We start from the raw sequence: 19,233 nt of genomic DNA, 5'->3' as shown, positions 1-19,233 counted from the left end.
GCCATTTGTACTATGCAATCCCTATACCCACTGTATATACTGCATTTACCATTTTGACAAAACAAAAGAAGGGTGTAAATATTCCTTCTGCTACCACCAATGTCCAGGGCCGGCCCTACCATGGGACCCGCTGGGTCCATTGGACCATGGCGGCACTTTGAGAAGGGCAGCAAATTGACACCCAGGATTTTTTTTCAGCAGTTCAGTGTGTCATTCAGGGGCAGACTGGGCTGGGGGGCAGGGTGACAACTGTCCCCCTGGACGTCTTTGCTGCCCTGTAAAAAGGCTGCCCTGCCGCCCTCAACACACATACTCATAGTTGCTAGGCGCGAGGGTGCTCGCAGTGCCTCGTACACAGTCTAACACCGGCTGTTAAACACCCGAGCACACACGAAGAGCTCGTGTGTGCTGCCGGGAGTGGGATACCCACAGGAGACAGAGGGCAATGAAAGATCCCTTCCCCATCGGCTCCACCAGTAGCCAATGTTTGGGCGCAGCTTGCATTTCTATTGGGTCGAACTGGAAAAGATGGTGCGGCCGGCCCCACACCCGGCCCGCCTTCTTCTGCTCTGGTGCATGCGTGAGGCTAGGCACTGAAGACTGTGGGATCACTGGGAGAGAGCAACAGAGAGGTAATATAAGTTAGTTCTGTGTGACAGGGCACAAAGGGTGTCCATCATTTTTTCTAGTAATGGCTTCTGATCTGCTGGATGGCCAAATGTTGCATAGCCTGTCAAGCACAAAAATCACTATACAGCCCTAGCTTGCCATTATACTACCCTAGCCTGCCCCTATAATACCATAGCCTGCCCCTTACTGCTCTAGCCTGTCTATATACTACCCTAGCCTATCTATATACTACTCTAGTCTGCCCCTATACTACCCTAGCCTGCCCATATACTACCCTAGGCTGTCTATAAACTACCCTAACCTGTCTATATACTACTCTAGGCTGTCTATATACTACCCCTAGCCTGTCCATATACCACCCTAGCCTGTCTATATACTACCCTAGCCTGCCCCTATACTGCCCTAGTCTGCCCCTGTACTGCCCTAGCCTGCCCCTATACAGTCCTATCCCAGTGGCAAATAATCCATGGGTGCAATGTGTTCACTGCACACAGGCCCTGAGGGGCCTACTGAGCTGACACACACTGCACCCATGGATGCCCTTGGGTGCCAAGATGGGGGAGCGATAACATGGTGGTATGTCATATAATTTTGCATATAGACAAGGTGCTGTTGCATGTAAATCTGACTTCTTGACAAATTGAACCAATCCAGCAAAAATGTTGGATGGCGAAACGCGTACAGCGCCGTCACATGACTTCCAGTTCCGGCTATCGGTTGGAACGCATTGCGTTCCAGAGACTCGATACACTGCTCTATTTTGACTGAGAGATTGTGAGTACCCATTTTACTTGTTTTTGGAATAAAAGATACCTTTTACAATATTACACTATGTGCCCTCTCCTTACTCCACATGGCTCTTCCACCTAAATGTACGTTCCGCTGATAGTCGCTGATACCCCTGGAGTACTGAAGGTAGAACTCCACCCACCAAGTGTGGACCCTACAGGACAGCTGAGAACCCTTTATAGGAACCCCTTGAGCACCCCGGAGCCCTACAGGGATCTCCCACCTGTTCACCAGGACCTCTTAAGGGAACCAGGATCCACCAAAGGGATCTCATTAGTGCTATACATATACCCGCTCTATACCCCTGTGAGAGGTGGGTATCTCTGGTGAGTTTGCTACTTATATTAGGGGCCACCAAGCACCTCACCACTTTACCCACCACAGGGTCATCACTGGTATTGCCGCATGAAGATATTTCACCTGTTTACACTATTTATGGACTCTTCCTGTCAGCTGTCACTTTATCTGATATTTATATGTGCACAGTGTCATTTTATTGGCTAATATTTTTCCGTCAGCTGGCACATCGTCACCTTACCTGATATTTCTGTGTGCACAGCGTCACTATATTGTTTTATATGTTTTTCCGTTCAGTTTTTTTCCATCAGATTGCACATTGTCACCTTACCTGATATTTAAGTGTGCACATTGTCACTTTATTGATATTTCATTCATTCATCCCCTTACCCCGCTTATCTTCTTTGCCACTCAGCACTTTAAGGTGTCATATATTAATTTTTCCATTATTTGCACTTTTATTCATTGATATATTTTGCACCAGTACCATTTTAATTGTCACCATAGTTTCACAGCACGTGACACTTTATTATATTTTTTTCTTATTTATTGTGCATTTATTTATTGATTGCCAATACCTGGTTCTATTATAGCATTAGGCACTTTTAGCTTATTGCTCTGATTTATTTGTATCAGCTACATGTGAGACACTCTAGATACTCACGACATATCGTGATATCACCATTTACTACACATTCCTTTGCACATTTCCATTTTTTGGATCAGTGACTTTATCCTTTTGGTAGACAGCGCCATTCCCCTCCTTTTTTCTTTGTTTATACTCATATAGCCTTTTGGTTATAGCTGAGGGATTATTTCACCCTTTCCTTAGTGCGGAGTATATTCCTTTCAAATATTATAACGTATAATTAAAGACAAAACTTTTATTACTTTTTTACAGCATGGAGATGGATAAGAACACATATTGGGCGTTTTATCACTACCTGTGACCGTTAGGGAGATTCACCTTCTCTATTTCTCCTGTTTACCATTATCATTAAAAGTGAAAGTAAAAGAAAGTCCCAAATTTGGATTGTCCTCAGAAAAGTAATAAAAGGCAAAACTTCCAATGGGGACAAAAGTTCTTTCTTAGAGAAAGCTCTGCCTTCATTTGGGGACACCAGGCCATGTTCCACCTGGGAGAAAAAGAGCCCTCCCTCTGCACACACCTTATTACATCAATGTGTTGCGTTTGATAAACAATATGATTTTTTTATATTAATCAGACATAACATTATACTTTTCAAACAAATGCTGTTGGATACAATGGGAACTTCGATACCATTGTTGTATTCAGTTGACAGTTTAAACAGTCATTGTCTCTATAGATACAGTAATCAAGTAACCTGGTAAAAAAGACCAGAGTGCCACCTTGAGGTAGAATTTGAGAACACCTCTCTAATAGGAAATAGCTTGTCATTAAGGAAAGCTGGTTTTCTGTTGTTCGGTAGTTAAGGTAAACAAACCTTATATATAAGATTGTCAAGCACATGGGAGAGGAGGACTCCATGATGCATTAAACACCAGAGACCCTTGCAACCAAAATGCTTTCACCCGATTCTCCAGCAACTGCCTAAGAACCTGAGTCCCCGTTGTCATCGGAGATCATGAACACACTGTTCCTAATAAGTTAAGTAACTTTAAGCATATTTCTGCTGTTTACAGACCATAGGCTGTTCATTTGTTAGGCATTGTATATCTGCCAGTCTTTTATTATGTTCCTAATATTGTAATTGTTTTCTATGTACAGCATGTTTTGCATAGTAAAAGCACATGTATACACTGCAGAGGTCTGAGCTTCCTTGATTATACTGCAAAGTAACTTTGCTAAATAGACGTAAGCAAAACAATTAGGAAATACTAACTGGTTCCCCAAATTGACGAAAGGAGCCAGCGTTTTTTCCCCACACTGATAAGCACAGATAATACACCAAAAGGCTGAGAAGCTCTTATTGGATAAATCTTCTAATAGGACGGAAGCAGTAACTTAGTGCGCAGTGGCCATTATCTTGAACTTGCAATGCTTTTGATACTGCACCCCACAAATGCTTCATTAACAAACTGACGTCTTTTGGAGTGGAGACAATTGTATAAATAGAAAGCTGGAAAGTTGCCGTAAATGATTCAGATTTTAAGCAATCTGGGGTTGGAAGTGGTGTGTCTTGCCAAGCTTCTGTACTGGTGCCAATCTTGTTTAACTTGTTTTTAAATGACATTAAGGTAGGAATTAATAGCTCAATGTCAGCATTTGCTGATAATACCAAATTGTGCAAGGAAATAATTTTGGCACAAGATATAGCAACATTACTGGAAAACCTTGATAAAAACTGGAGATGGCTACTTGGCAGATGAGGCACAATGTTGAAAAATACAAGGTTACGCATTTGGGTGCTAAAAACTTGCAAAGAAAATGCTCAATAAGAGGTATTACACTTGGGGAATCAGTAAAGGAAAAATATCTGGGGGTCCTTTTAGACCACAGATTTTGAGTCAGCATACGATGCCAGGCTGCAGCTAACAAAGCCAACAGAATACTCTCATGCAGTTTTGGTATTGGTCACTATTCTGCAGAAAGGAACCCCTTTAACCACTTACCACTCAACTGTTGTACTTAAGGGCAGAAGGACTCTGGAAAATGCAGCTCGTGTTACCCTTACTTCCTCGATTGCTCAGTTATATCATTCAAATAAAGCTGGATACACATTGGCCGAAACTCAGCCAAAAATGGTTGGTTCGGCAGGAACTGCCCGACTTTTGGCTCATTTGTACAGCTCCTTGTCCAACAGAAGCCAGTCTTATGACCAGCTTCTTTTGAATGAGAATGCAGGGTCGGATGTGTTAGTACGGCACTCTCTTTTCATGTGTACCCAGCATTAGGCTTCCTTGTATGCAAAATTAGAGGAGGATCTCCAAAGGTGGACAGTGTATGATCTACCATGGACAGCCAGAATTAACACAGTTAAGATGACTCAATTACCTAGAATAATATATTTTTTCTGTTCCTTGCCTATTGCAATTAATTGTTCCAATATATGGAACTTTCAATCAAAGAGAATACATTATATTGTTATATAATAGAAAAAGACATATTTTGACCAAAAAGGTGTTATTTTTGTCAAGATCCGAAGATGGCCTTTCGACTTCAAATCTTATGCTATCTTATTATCAACCTGCCCAACTGTCCACTGTATATTCTTGTGGGGAGAAGCCTGATTGGGTGGCAATGAAAAGACAGGAAGTCTAACCCTATACATTAGATTACCTAAAATGGAAATCTGCAGAGCAAAGGCCACTTATACTTGTCACTACGCTGTCCAACTCACTGGCTGTGTGGGACAAATTGAGATACAATAGAAATCTCACTTCCTCCCTATTTCTGTTAGCGCATCTTTTCCCCCCCTGGTCTTGATCCCAAAGCTTTTTGCTGGTGGTTAGATAAACAGCTATAAAGAAAAGGTAATTACTTTAACCCTAAAGGACTTTACAATACAACATTACCATGATAACTTGGAAATGCCCCTATCTGAGACTTGTGACTTTTACCAAATTTCTTATTTCTTACAATCGCTATGGCCAGTTTATACTACAAATCAGAGAGACTCACACCTTATGAAAAAGGATGTATGTAGGATTTGGGTCAGAGGGGAGGAATATCTATAATTTATGGTCTGATGCTTGATGGTATGCTTGATTACCTAAATAAGCTATTCTACTGTATATGGTGGATTGGGAAAGAGATCTATTGCTAGGAAAAGAGTTGGATTACTGGCATAGGTGTTACTGCTCCCCTTTTAAGGGAGTCCTGAACATCTCGTTAATTGAACATCTTACCAAGACAGTACCTCTTGCCTTTGCCTTTCCAAACTATGTCTAAATTCCTCCCCTCTTTGTTTTTGAGGATGTAATATTCTAGGCACCATGTGGTGGAGAAATACGATTTTTGCTTTGTGTAGATGAGTCACTGGAATTTTTGATATCCCCTCAAATGGTCTTATATTTCTCACAATTTACAAAGATTGATCTTTATTTTCTTAGTGGCTAAATTGGCTATGGTTAGAATATACATGAAAGCCTCAGTTTTCTTGTCTCAAGTTAAGCGAAAAAATTCCTGGTGCATTGGAAGATAACTAGTATCTTGAATGATACTAGAAAACAATTCAAAAGCGTACAGGACCCTTGAGCACAATACAGTGCTCAGCATAAATGAGTACACCCCTTTTAAAAAGTAAGATTTAATCAATATCTCAATGAACACAAGAACAATTTCCAAAATGATGACAAAACAAAGCTTTATAGAACATTTGTTTAGCTCATTACATGAAAGTAATTTTTTACCCAAATTAGCTGATGCAAAAATGAATACACCCCACAACAAAAACTACTACATCTACCGTATTTTCACGACTATAAGACGCACCGGATTATAAGGCGCAGTATCAGTGAACGGTAAATTTTCAAACTATTTTCATATATAAGGCGCACCGGATTATAAGGCGCACTTTTTTTTTTGGAACGTTGATCCGCGCGAGGTTTACTGGCAGTTGCTCATCGCGAACCTTCGGATGACAGTTCTGGCGGATACTTAATGCCAGGCATCCACTATCCACTGGCACACAGTGGCATAACTGGCCCGGCGTTGCCTCCCGGTCTTCGTGAAGGAGTGCTCTCCTTCCATCATCCAGTTTTCCCACGTGATTCGCAGTTTCGCCTTGAAGGAACGATTGACACTTATGACCAGTGGTTGCACCCCTTTGGTCAAACCATCCAGTTAACGGTAAATTTTCAAGCCGAGCAGGGAGGAAGTACCAACAAAAAAAGAAGGCTGGTGGATTAACGGGTGTGTATAATTTAGCTGGCATTTCTCTCACGCAAAAAGAAACCAACATCTTAAATGCAGGTTTAAAGTGTGCCAAGCATAGACCCCTCAATAAATTTGACGTGTACATAGATGTGCATAAGTATGTTAGGAAAATTAATCTGAAGAGATATTTTCTTAATCCTAATCGGGTCACCAATAACAGCCGGTCTTATAGCATAGCTACCACTGTAGGAGTGGACAGTGGTCTTAAAAATCGCTCCCTTTTCAATCCTCCACAATCCTCCAACCAGTGTGTGGAGGTGTTTAAAAATTTGGTACTTCAAGATGTAAGAACTTTGCAGCCTAGAAAAGGGGTGAACCCTAGACACATCCAGCAAGGTTTGGAGGCTTTGGAGGAGAGAAAAAATGTTATAATCAGACCAGCCGATAAAGGGGGAGGGGTAGTGATCCTCAAGAAAGATTTCTATCTAGATCAACTCAGCAATATGCTTTCAGATACGGAAACGTATGAGGAGCTGAGAGGGGATCCAGCCCTCGAGTATAGGAGGATTTTGAAAGACCTTATACAGTTTGGGTATTATCATCGTGTTCTCTCTGATAAAGAACAGAGGTACCTTATGCCAAGTTTTAATAGAGTACCAACGATATACACCCTTCCGAAAATTCATAAGGATGCACCAAACCCCCCAGCGAGGCCCATAGTGAATGGGATCAATTCAGTGACCGCTAGACTGGGTGAATACCTGGACTTCTTTCTACAGACCAGCGTGGTAAATCTGAGGTCGTACCTTAAGGACACAAAAGATTTCCTGCGGTCCTTGAAGGAGGTTCAGATATCCCCAGATAAAGAAGTATTTCTAGTAACAGCGGATGTGTCCTCGTTGTATACTATAATCCAGCACGAGGACGCATTACTAGCCCTGAATTGGGCCTTTTGTAGTCGAACTGACCTCCCTGACCCCCAAAAGAGATTTTTAAAATGCGCACTTGAGTTTTGCTTAGCGCATAACTATTTTTGGTTCAATGGTAACTTCTATAACCAAAAACGTGGCGTGGCGATGGGAGCCAAGTTTGCTCCCAGCCTCGCCAATCTCTTTATGGGGGAATGGGAGGATCGGTTCATCTATGCCCTCGGTAAGAGTGAGCTTAAGATCTACAAAAGGTACATTGACGACCTATTCTTTATATGGGAAGGTCCGGAAAGTACTTTGCGAGAGTTCGCCGACTCGCTTAACTCCAACAACAATGGTGTTAAACTGGAGTTTAGTTGGAGTCACGAGTCCATTCATTTTTTGGATGTAGAGGTGATGTTAAAGAACAAAGTATTGGAGACTCGTGTGTACTTTAAACCGACCGACCGGAATGGGTACTTACCCGTTTACAGTGGCCACCATTTCCGTTGGTTACAGAATATCCCTAAGGGGCAGTTCCTACGTGTTAGGAGGAACTGCTCCTCGGATACGGATTTTCTGACACAATCTCAGGTTCTCCGACATCGTTTCCTTGAGCAGGGTTATGATGGACGGAAGCTTGACAGTACCATCACTGAAGTCTTGGGTATTTCCCAGCAGGAATGCCTTGCAGACACTGTAAGACCAGCGGACAATAAACAAGAGTGGAGTTTCCTAACGCAGTATAACTCCCAATATAGAGAGGTGGAGGACATTATTAGGAAACATTGGGGTGTATTGAGTGTAGACAGGATTTTGGGGAGCATTATTCCATCAACACCCACCTTTGTATACAAAAAAGCACGCACTTTTGGTGACCAATTAGTGTGCAAGGTCCTTGACCCCCCCCCACCAAGCCCTCCATGTTTTGGGATGACAGGACGGGGTTCTATGCCTGTCGTCGTTGCAAGACATGTAGACAGGTGCGGACTCATTTACGGGGGTTTTCATCTTTTAGCTCTTCCGCGAATGGTGAGACCTTTGATATTAAAGATCTCATCACATGCCATACCACTCACGTGGTATATGGCTTGGAATGCCCTTGTGGCTTGATCTATATCGGAAGAACTAAAAGAACCATTGCAATACGCATTTCGGAACACATTACAAATATTCGAAATGGGTATAAGGACCATAATGTCTCTCTGCATTTCAAAAAGTGTCACAATCAGGATCCGAGTGATCTTAAATTTTGGGGTATTGAACATGTCAAACCTGTGTGGAGGGGATCGAACAGAGTGAGAGAGCTGTCCAAGCGTGAAACGCATTGTATTTATCTGACCAACTCTCTGCACCCCAAAGGGTTAAACGTTGACTTAGACATCAACTGCTATATTAGTGATTATTGACATCAAGTTCCCCCCTCTTATGTGACTTTTTGTTGTTTTTATATTTGGTCTTTATCCCTTGTCTTTTTCTCTTTTTATTATGGTAATTTTTAATTATCCTTTTATTCATTGGTTTTAAGGTTATTTACCTCTTTTAAATTAATTTCTATTGTGTATGACTATTGTTATGTATATCGAATGATAATCACAGTGTTTTTTGCTCTGTTTATTCCATTTGTAATAAGCCGCTATTATAGAAAGTTCATTGTGTACATATGGGCTATATGATCTGCTTATGATCTGATGGGCGTATACTCCACCTATCTCTAGGGGCGCTGGAGAAGTTGGACGGGCTCGGTCGGAGATGGCAGTGACGCTCTGTGTGGGCGGAAGCCCTTGCTGCATGAGACGACTTCTGGTGAGGGCGGAAGTGATGACTAGCGGGAAGGTCCCGCGTCATCCGGCAGATTGGTGCCTCCGCCCCCGGTATAGTCAAATAGCGCTGACCGTCCACGCGTGACCACGCCCTCTGTTGAAGTTACTTGCTAACGAAACGCGTCAGCACGTGGTCACGCGGTCACGAGGCACGACCAGCGTCTGACGCCGTACCCGATGCTCGCCACAGCTTGGTACCAGCGGAGAACTGTCACTACGGGGATCGGCCTCTACACGCAGGTTTACCTCATTTCTTCTGACATGCTTGCTTTGTTTTATGCTTTGTAAGTGCATTAGCCACAGGGGTTGTTTTTTTGGGTAATAAAGCAGTGTTTTAGCCATGCAATATTGCCCTATGTGAGTTATTATTTTCACATGTACCGCCCCGTGTTTGTTGGGAACCTCCTGTGGGCCTGTTACAAGTATTGATCCGATCGAGACTGATCAGGTGCCATCCTTTTCAGTGGAAATCCTGTGGAGATCAAAGGATCGATTCCTAGCCTGAGATAGGCTGATGTTATGGGCTCTTGTTGTTTAACCAGATTTCTGGTGAGTGTTTCTTACATAGGGGAGCACTTTGGTGCGGTGGAGGGTTCGGTGTGCTGAACAACACAAGTACCCACTCAAGGCTTCTGATTGTCGGGAGTGGATTTTTTTGGGAACGTTGCATGAATATATGAACACATGGACTTTATCCCAATGGACTGCACTTTATTATAGCGCTGCTAGTGTGTTGTAGTGTATTTTCACTATATATGCACCTTTTATACAAATTTTCAAACTATTTTCATATATAAGGTGCACTGGATTATAAGGCGCACTGCCAGTTTTTGATCAAATTTTAGGATTTTCAGTGCGCCTTATAGTCCGAAAAATACGGTAGTATTTTGTATGACCTCCATGATTTGTAAGGACAGCACCAAGTCTTCTAGGCATAGAATGAAGAAGTTGGCGACATACTGCAACATCTGTCTTTATCGGTTCTTCAAGAATGACCTCTTTTAGAGCCTGGATGCTGGATGGAGAGTGATGCTCAACTTGTCTCTTCAGAATTCACCATAGGTGTTTGATTGAGCTCAGATCAGGAGACATACAGTACTTGCCCACTGAATCACTCTCATCTTTCTTCTTCAGAAATGCAACAGTGGCTTTTGATGTGTGTTTTGAATCATTGTCATGCTGGAAAAGTGCACGACAACCAAGGGCATAGAGTGATGGTAGCATCTTCTCTTTTAATATAGAGCAGTACATTTGTGAATTCATAATACCATCAATGAAATGCAGCTCCCCGACACCAGTGCACTCATGCAGCCCCACAGATGGACACTGCCACCACCATGTTTCACTGTAGGCACCATGCATTTCTGTCTGTACTCCTCACCTTCGCAACATCATACAGTTTTGAAGCCATCAGTTCCAAAGACATTTATATTGGTCATCATTCCAGAATACAGAGTCTTTTTTTTTCAGCATGGGCCCTGGAAAATTCTAGGCAGTTTTTTTTTGTGCATGGGCTTTAGGAGGATACCCTTGCATGCGATTCCTCTTCAGTGTACGCTGTATTGTGTCACAGGAAAAAATCACCCCAATTTGGATTTTTACTTCTTTAGCCAACAGCATTGAACTTGCATGAGAGATCTCTGCCCCCCAGGAGAGATCTGGGAGGCTGAAGAGCACAGGGGGGTTCATAAAGCACAGGGGGGCTGAAGAGTGCAGGGAGAGGAGTGGAGAGCATGGAGGGGGCTGCAGAGCACTGGGGGGAGCCTGAGAGCATGTGGGGCTAGAGAGTACTGGGGGGCTGGAGAGCACAGGGGACTGGAGAGCACGGGGGGTCAGAGAGCACAGGGGGGCTGGAGAGCACTGGGGGGGAGCCTGGGAGCATGAGGGGGCAGAGAGCACTGGGAGGGCCAGAGAGTACTGGGGGACTGGAGAGCAAAGGGGGTGCCAGAGAGCACAAGGGGGGCCAGAGAGCACTGGGGGGCCAGAGAGCACTAGGGGGGCCAGAGAGCACGGGGGGTCAGAGAGTACTAGGGGGGCTGGAGAGCACAGGTGGGATCATAGAGCACTGGGGGGCTTGAGAGCACGAGCACCGAGGGGAGCCGGAGAGCACTGGGGGGGGAGCGAGAGAGCACAGGTGGGGTCATAGAGCACATGAGGGTGGAGAGCACTGAGGGCAGCTGGGGAGCACTGGGGGAAGCCAGAGAGTACTGGGGGTACAGAGAGCACAAGGGGGGCCAGAGAGCACTGGGGGGGTCAGAGAGTACTAGGGGGGGCTGGAGAGCACAGGTGGGGTAATAGAGCACTGGGGGGCTAGAGAGAACTGATGGGAGCTGGAGAGAATGGAGGGGCATGAGACCACTGGGGACTGGAGAGCACATGGGGTCAGAGAGTAGGGGGGAGAACACTGGGGGGCCAGAGAGAACTAGGGGGGCTGGAGAGCACCGGTGGGGGTCATAGAGCACTGGGGGGCTGGAGAGCACTGAGGGGAGTTGGAGAGCACTGAGGGAAGCCAGAGAGCATGTGGGGGCAGAGAGCACAGAGGGGCATGAGACCACTGGGGACTGGAGAGCATGTTGGGGGCAGAGAGTACAGGTGGAGCCTGAGAGCACAGGGGAGAGCCTAAGAGTACTAGGGGGCTAAAGAGCACAGGGGGCCAGAGAAATCTGGGGGAGCAGAGATCACAGGGGGTGGGTCGAAGAGCACAGAGAGGCTGAAGAGCACAAGAGGGGGGCTGGAGAGTAAGGAGGGGGCTTGAGAGCATGGGGGAGAGCCTGAGAGCATGGGGGGGGGCTGGAGAGCACTGGGGGGCTTGAGAGCACTAGGGGCCTGGAGAGCAATGGGGACAAGAGGGCACAGGGGGGTTAGATTGCACAGTGAGGGCTCAAGAGCACAGGGTGACTGGAGTGCACTGAGGGGCTGGAGAGCACTGGGGGGCTTGAGAGCACTGGTGAGTCTGGAGAGCATAGGGGACTGTAGAACACGGGGGGGGGGGGGCAGAGAGCACAGGGAGGGGCTGGAGAGCACTGGGGGGAGCCTGAGAGCACGAGGGAGGAGGAGAGCACTGGGAGGGCTGGAGAGCACTGAGGGATTGAAGAGCAAAGGAGGGGTGGAGAGCACAAGCGGGGCCAGAGAGCACTTGGGGACAGAGAGAACTAGGGGGGCTGGAGAGCACTGGGGGGGGGAGCCAAGGAGCATGGGGGAGCAGAGAGCACAAGGGGAGCCAGAGAGCACTGGGGGGGTCAGAGAGTACTAGGGGGGCTGGAGAGCACAGGTGGGGTCATAGAGCATGAGACCACTGGGGATTGGAGAGCACATGGGGGGCAGAGAGTACAGGGGAGTGCCTGAGAGCACTAGGGGGCTGGAGAGCACAGGGGGGCCGGAGAGCACAGGGAGGCTGAAGAATGCATGGGGGCTGTAAAGTATGGAGGGGGCTGGAGAGCACTAGGGGGAGCCTGAGAGCATGGGGGGCTGAAGAGCACTGGGGGACTGTAGAGCACGGGGGGGGGGTCAGAGAGCACAGGGAGGGCTGGAGAGCACTGGGGGGAGCCTGAGCGCATGGGGGGATGGAGAGCACTGGTGGAGCTTGATAAGCTTCCCTTGCTTGGTAACAGAATGATCAAAGATCCCATAGCTCACCCAGTCACTTGTCGGGACACAGCGTAGGGTGGTGCAAAACATCAACTGTTTATGGAGACACAGGCACAAAGAGATATACACTCTGGGACAACCCCCCCCCCCCCTTCTTTGCATAATGACACAGGGAGGGGTAAACTATACATCCAGTAACATGAGACACCGGTACATTCAAACTTTTCAATAAATATTTCAATCAGTACCTGCCACATAGACAGCCTTATCAGCAGGAAGGACAGTTGGAGACCATTCTTCCTCTAACAACTAATAGCTGACAGTGATATAATTAACATGAGCTAATTAACTAGTCACTTAAACCAGCCAGCCAGTCAGTCTTGATCATGTCCACACCATTCCCAGTGTCACTGGATTAGTGCAAGCTAGTAAAAGTGTTCTTGATCACCGCCACACAAGTCTCAGTGTCACAATACTAGTGCAAACCAGGAAGAGTATGCCCTTAAACCAAAAAAATGGGTATTATATTGTGTTTGGGTTTACTAAAATTCCTAAGGGTGTATGTCTTTCAATAAATTTGTATTTGAAAAACAACGGAGCAAGTATCATGTGACAAAAAATTGGAAAACCCACCATTTTATTCTCCAAGGCCTCTGCTTAAAATATTGTAGAATGTTTGGGAGTTCTAAGTAATTTTCTAGCAAATTGCTGATTTTTACATATATGAGAGAAACGTCAGAATTAGCCAGTAGGGACCCATACACTGTTTTGGGAGGAGGGAAAAATTAGCTTGAATTGAGACAAGGAAATTATCAAGTCATCCAAGGCCAATGTTAAACAGAGGTAGTTTGCTGTTGAATCTGGAGTCCATTCAATGTCTCCCATCCTTGATATATCAGGTTAAAAATGTCTGGGTGAAAGACCCCTTCTTCTTGATTCGGGTGACGGCTGGGGTAATCTGCTTTTCATATGTCCACTCCTAGGATGTGAACTGCAAAGATTGCTGGACAGTGAGTCTTCATTCATGAGACTATCTGGATTGCTATCTTCAAAGCTGCATGACTCCTGGTGCCCTTGATGATTGATGTAGGCCATGGTTGTGGCATTGTCTGACTGTACCCTGATTGGGTGCTCTTGCAGATAGATAGTCTAGTGTAGAAATCTCTGCCAGAAAGTGTGTGGTATGCCCAACATTAGACCCCCCAGCATCCACCCACTTCTAATGATGAGCATACATGCAATGTTCTTTTTTGTTTGTTCAGCCCATTGGCTGAACGAAAAAAAGAACATAACAGATTCCTCCATTTGTATTGATCGATGTGGAGGAAGAAATCTCTGATAAGAAAAGTGTAAAAAAAATATATGGCGAAGCATAGGGGGGATCCGCCCTCTGTGTCCACCCCATCCTCTATGCTTCGCCATATATGCTCTTCTTTTTTTTTTAACTGCGGTGGTGAAATCACCTCCTACAGCGCTGCAATCATTGACTTACGTATATGCTGAGAGCAAACAGTTGTCAGAATAAACAAATCAGTGCTGCAGATGATGGGCGTACCTGCAAAGTAAACAATGGTTAACAATAGGGATGAGCTTCAACATCAGCTGTTCGTGTGTTCGCTGAACACACAAGCAAATGGGGCGCTCGGCGGGAAGTTCGATGAGCGCCCCATAATGCACTGCACTGTTGCAGTGAATAAATACTGATGATCTGATGATTGGCCAAAGCATGCACATGACCTGTATGCTTTGGCTAATCACAGCACAGTGTCCTATTAGAAGCATGATTGGCCAAAGGCAGTCTGCCTTTAGCCAATCAGGGCTTAGGTGCTAAGTCCACAACCGACACTATATAAGGCTGCTGCTTACACGTGTATAGTATATACGTGTACGTGTATAGTATATGATAATAGAGGTTAGGCAGGTAGTTAGTGGATAGTGAGTTGAGTTTGATTAGTGCAGTCAGAGTAGTGAACAGGCATACCCCACTTTTATAATGTATACATATGTTGTAGTCCTGGGTCCCCTCTCAGTGCTCCCCAAGTTTTGTGTCCCTATCACTTATAGTTCGTGAACAGTGCCATGCCAAGCTGACCGAGATTTTCCCATAGACTCCAATGTTAGACAGGGAACTGTGCCATGTCAAGTTTACCTAGATTTCCCATAGACGCCAATGAGCACTGAAAGTTGAAAATTGGTCTAGGCAAGAAGGGCGTGAATGTGCCCTGTATTTAAATGGTTAAGGGGAACCCTTTGACAGAATTAAAAAAAAAAAAAAAAAACGACGTGGGGTCCCCCCCCCCCCAAAATCTATACCAGGCCCTTTTGGTCGGGTACAGATTTTAAGGGGAACTCCACCCCAAAATTGAAAAAAAAAAAAGGCATGGGGTCCACCCAAAATACATACCAGACCTATATCCGAGCAAGCAGATGGGGGGGAACAAGCGAACGCCCCCCCCTCCTGAACCATACCAGGCCGCTTGCCCTTAACATGGGGAGGGTGCTTGGGGGTTCCTCCCAAGCACCTTGTCCCCATGCTGATGGGGGCAAGAGTCTCTTCCGGACAACCCTGGGCTGTGGTGGCCTTCTGACGTCATGAGCGCCCCATAATGCACTGTGCTGATGCAGTGAATAAATTACTGACCTCACGTCAGAAGGGGCGGTGCCACCGGGTGATGTAACCAGGTGTTTCTGCCCCTTTCCTATAAAATTCATACCAGACCTGAAGGGCCTGGTATGGACTGGGGGGACCCCACACCGTTTTTTCATTTTTTTATCTGTATTGCTGGGAGCCCATAATACATTACAGCGCAGTGTTCTGGTGCGAACCAAACCGGGGGGAGGGTGTTCCGCTCATCACTACTGAAAGTTGGTCTGGGCAAGAAGGGGGTGAAAGTGCCCTGTATTTAAGTGGTTAAAGGGAACCCTATGACAGAATTGAAAAAAGAAAAACGGCGTGGGGTCCTCCCCAGAATCCATACCAGACCCTTATCCGGGCAAGCAGCCTGGCTGGCCAGGATGGGGGGGGGGTGAGCGAGCACCCCCCCTCATGAACCATACCAGGCCGCTTGCCTTCAACAAGGGAAGGGTGCTTTGGGGTGCCCCCCAAAGCACCTTGTCCTCATGTTGATGGGGACAAGAGTCTCTTTCAGACAACCCTGGGCTGTGTTGTCGGGGTCTGCAAATGGGGGGTTTATCGGAAACTGGAAGCCTCCTTTAAAAGGGGGCCCCCAGATCCCAGCCCCCCCATGTGAATGGATATCGGGTACCCCTACCCATTCACCAAAAAGGTGTACAAAAAATAAAGACAAAAGCCAGTTTTTGGCAAGTCCTTTATTAAAAAATAAAAATAAAAAAATAGTGTCCCCTGATGTTAATCCATTGTCAATTACGTCGCCCGCCACACCTGAAAAATAGAAAGAAAAAAAAAAGACGTTCCCGCCTTTTTACACGCCTCCCGTGTTGATCTGTTTGAGCCGTGACAGCTTTTTTCATAGGAATCCGATGTCAATATCGCCCCATAATGCCCTGCGCTGGTGCAGTGAAAAAATGACTGACCTCAAGTCGGAAGGGGTGGTGCCACCGGGTGATGTAACCAGGTGTCCCTGCCCCTTTCCTATAAAAAACAAGCGGCCTGGTATGGTGCTCGCTTGTCCCCCCCCTCCATCCTGGCCAGCCAGGCTGCTTGCTCAGATGAGGGTCTGGTATGGAGTTTGGGGGGGACCCCACGCCATTTTTTTTTCAATTTTGGCATGGGGTTCCCCTTAAAATCCGTACCAGACCTGAAGGGCCTGGTATTGACTGGGGGGGGACCCCACATTGTTTTTTCATGTTTTTTATCTGTATTGCCGGGAGCCCACAATACATTACAGTGCGGTGTTCTGGTGCGAACCGAACCGGTGTTTGGGGGGGGGGTGTTCCGCTTATCACTACTGAAAATTGGTCTGGGCAAGAAGGGGGTGAAAGTGCCCTGTATTTAAGTGGTTATAGGGAACCCTATGACATAATTAAAAAAAGAAAAACGGCATGGGGTCCCCCCAAAAATCCATACCAGACCCTTATCCGAGCAAGCAGCCTTGCTGGCCAGGATAGGAGGGGATGAGCGAGCGCCCCCCCCCCTCATGAACCATACCACCATGGGAAGGGTGCTTTGGGGTGCCCCCAAAGCACTTTGTCCCCATGTTGATGGGGACAAGAGCCTCTTTAGGACAACCCTGGGCTGTGGTTGTCAGGGTCTGCGGGTGGGGGACTTATTGGGATCTGGAAGCCCCCTTTAACAAGGGGAACCCCAGATCCCAGCCCCCTATGTGAATTGATATTGGGTACATAGTACCCCTACCCATTTACCAAAAAACTGTACAAAAAAAATAAAGACAAAAGCCAGATTTTGACAAGTCCTTTATTAAAAAATAAAAATAAAAAAATAGTGTCCCCCTATGTAAATCCATTGTCAGTTACGTCGCCCGCCACACTCGAAAAATAGAAAAAAAAACGCTCCCACCTCTACACGCCTCCGCGTTGATCTGTTTGAGCTGTGACAGCTCTTTTATCGGAATCTGACGTCACTAGCGCCCAATAATGCACTGCGCTGGTGCAGTGAATAAATTACTGACTTATCCGATACCCATTCACATGGGGGGGGGGCTGGGATCTGGGGGCCCTCTTGTTAAAGGGGTCTTCCAGATCCTGAATAGCCCCCCACCCACGGACCCCGACAACTACAGCCCAGGGTTGTTCAAAAGAGGCTCTTGTCTCCATCAACATGGGAACAAGGTGCTTTGAGGGGCACCCTCCCCATGTTGATGGCAAGTGGCCTGGTATGGTTCAGGAGGGAGGGGGCTCGCTTGTCCTCCCCCCATCCTGGCCTGCCAGGCTGCTTGCTCTGATAAGGGTCTGGTATGTATTTTGGGGGGGAACCCTTTTCCTTTAGAAATGTCAGTATTGCTGCAGCAGGCTCCATACATTGCACAGATGCGCCACTTTACAGGCACATCAAGGGGACCCCCCAGGCACGAAATTGAAAGGAATTTTTTTTACTTTTATTGCTTCACTTTAAGCATTATTAAACTCACTGCTCCTGTAAAAACGATTGTTTTTAAAAATTCTTTTTGCATTGCTGCATGTCCCCCAGGGCAGTATCCGGACCCCATACACTTTTTTGGGGAAATAACTTGCATTTAGGCATTTAAAATGAGGAGTTTTGATTTTTCATGCTCAAGTCTTATAGACTTCAATGGAGTTCGAAAGTTCTAACAAACTTTTCCCCTGTTCGCGGTGTTCTGGTGCGAACCGAATCGGGGGTGTTCGGCTCATCACTAGTTAACAATAAAACACAGTAAATAAAAAATTACCGTATAATAGTATACAGTGAGTAAAACAGTAGAATGGTGGTATCTGCAAAGAAAACTATGGTTAACAATTAGTGTTGAGCGAACACGGACTGTATTATTCGTGTTCATACCGAATAATTGGATTTTTTTTACCCGAACACGGACACGGACACTTTACTGTATGTTCGGGTAAAAATCCGTGTTCGGTCGTTTTATTTCCGGGTTTTGCATGCTTTGGCGCTCTTTTCATGGCGGGCTTTCAACAGCCAATCAACAATCGTTTAACTGGTGTGCCTTAAGCCATCCCAGCCATGCCTGCAAATGTCTTAGTAGCTGTGATTGGCCGTCTGAAGCATGTGACCAAGTCTTTATAAGTTCGAGGCAGCCGCCGCAGCAGCGTCATTCTGCTGCTTAGCTAAGGGACAGAGCACACATCAATGTGCTGGCTGCTGATTAGGGAAAGATAGGCAGGAAAAAACCATTTGTGTCCGGATAGAATTGAGGGACAGGTCGGAGTGTTTAGGCAGGGCGAGTTGTAGGCATTTTAGGGATAGAGTCTGCTGAATTATAGGGTCAGTGTCTTCTACAAACTACAATCGATATTGCTGTGTGGGGGGTGGGGTGAATCTGCACTCAATCCTGATCTACGATCTCTTCTCAATCCTGTTAGGGACAGAGTCTGCTGAATTTTAGGGAAACTGTGTTCTACAAACTACAATCGATATTGCTGTGTGGTGTGGGATTGGAGATAGGCAGGTGTCAGTGATCCACATCCATTTTTCTGTGTGTGAGCTGCAGTGAACACAATCTTTTTGGGCTGCAGTGAACACAATCTTTTTGGGCTGCAGTGAACACAATCTTTTTGGGCTGCAGTGAACACAATCTTTTTGGGGTGCAGTGAACAAAATCTTTTTGGGGTGCAGTGAACACAATCCTTTTTGGTGTGCAGTGAACACAATCTTTGTGGGGTGCAGTGAACAAAATCCTTTGTGGGGTGCAGTGAACACAATCTTTTTGGGGTGCAGTGAACAAAATCCTTTTTGGGGTGCAGTGAACAACATCCTTTTTGG

The sequence above is a fragment of the Pelophylax lessonae genome, assembly GCF_965119305.1.
Source record: "Pelophylax lessonae genome assembly, chromosome: 1".
Lineage (NCBI taxonomy): Eukaryota > Metazoa > Chordata > Amphibia > Anura > Ranidae > Pelophylax > Pelophylax lessonae.
This window is presented reverse-complemented; position numbering follows the sequence as displayed.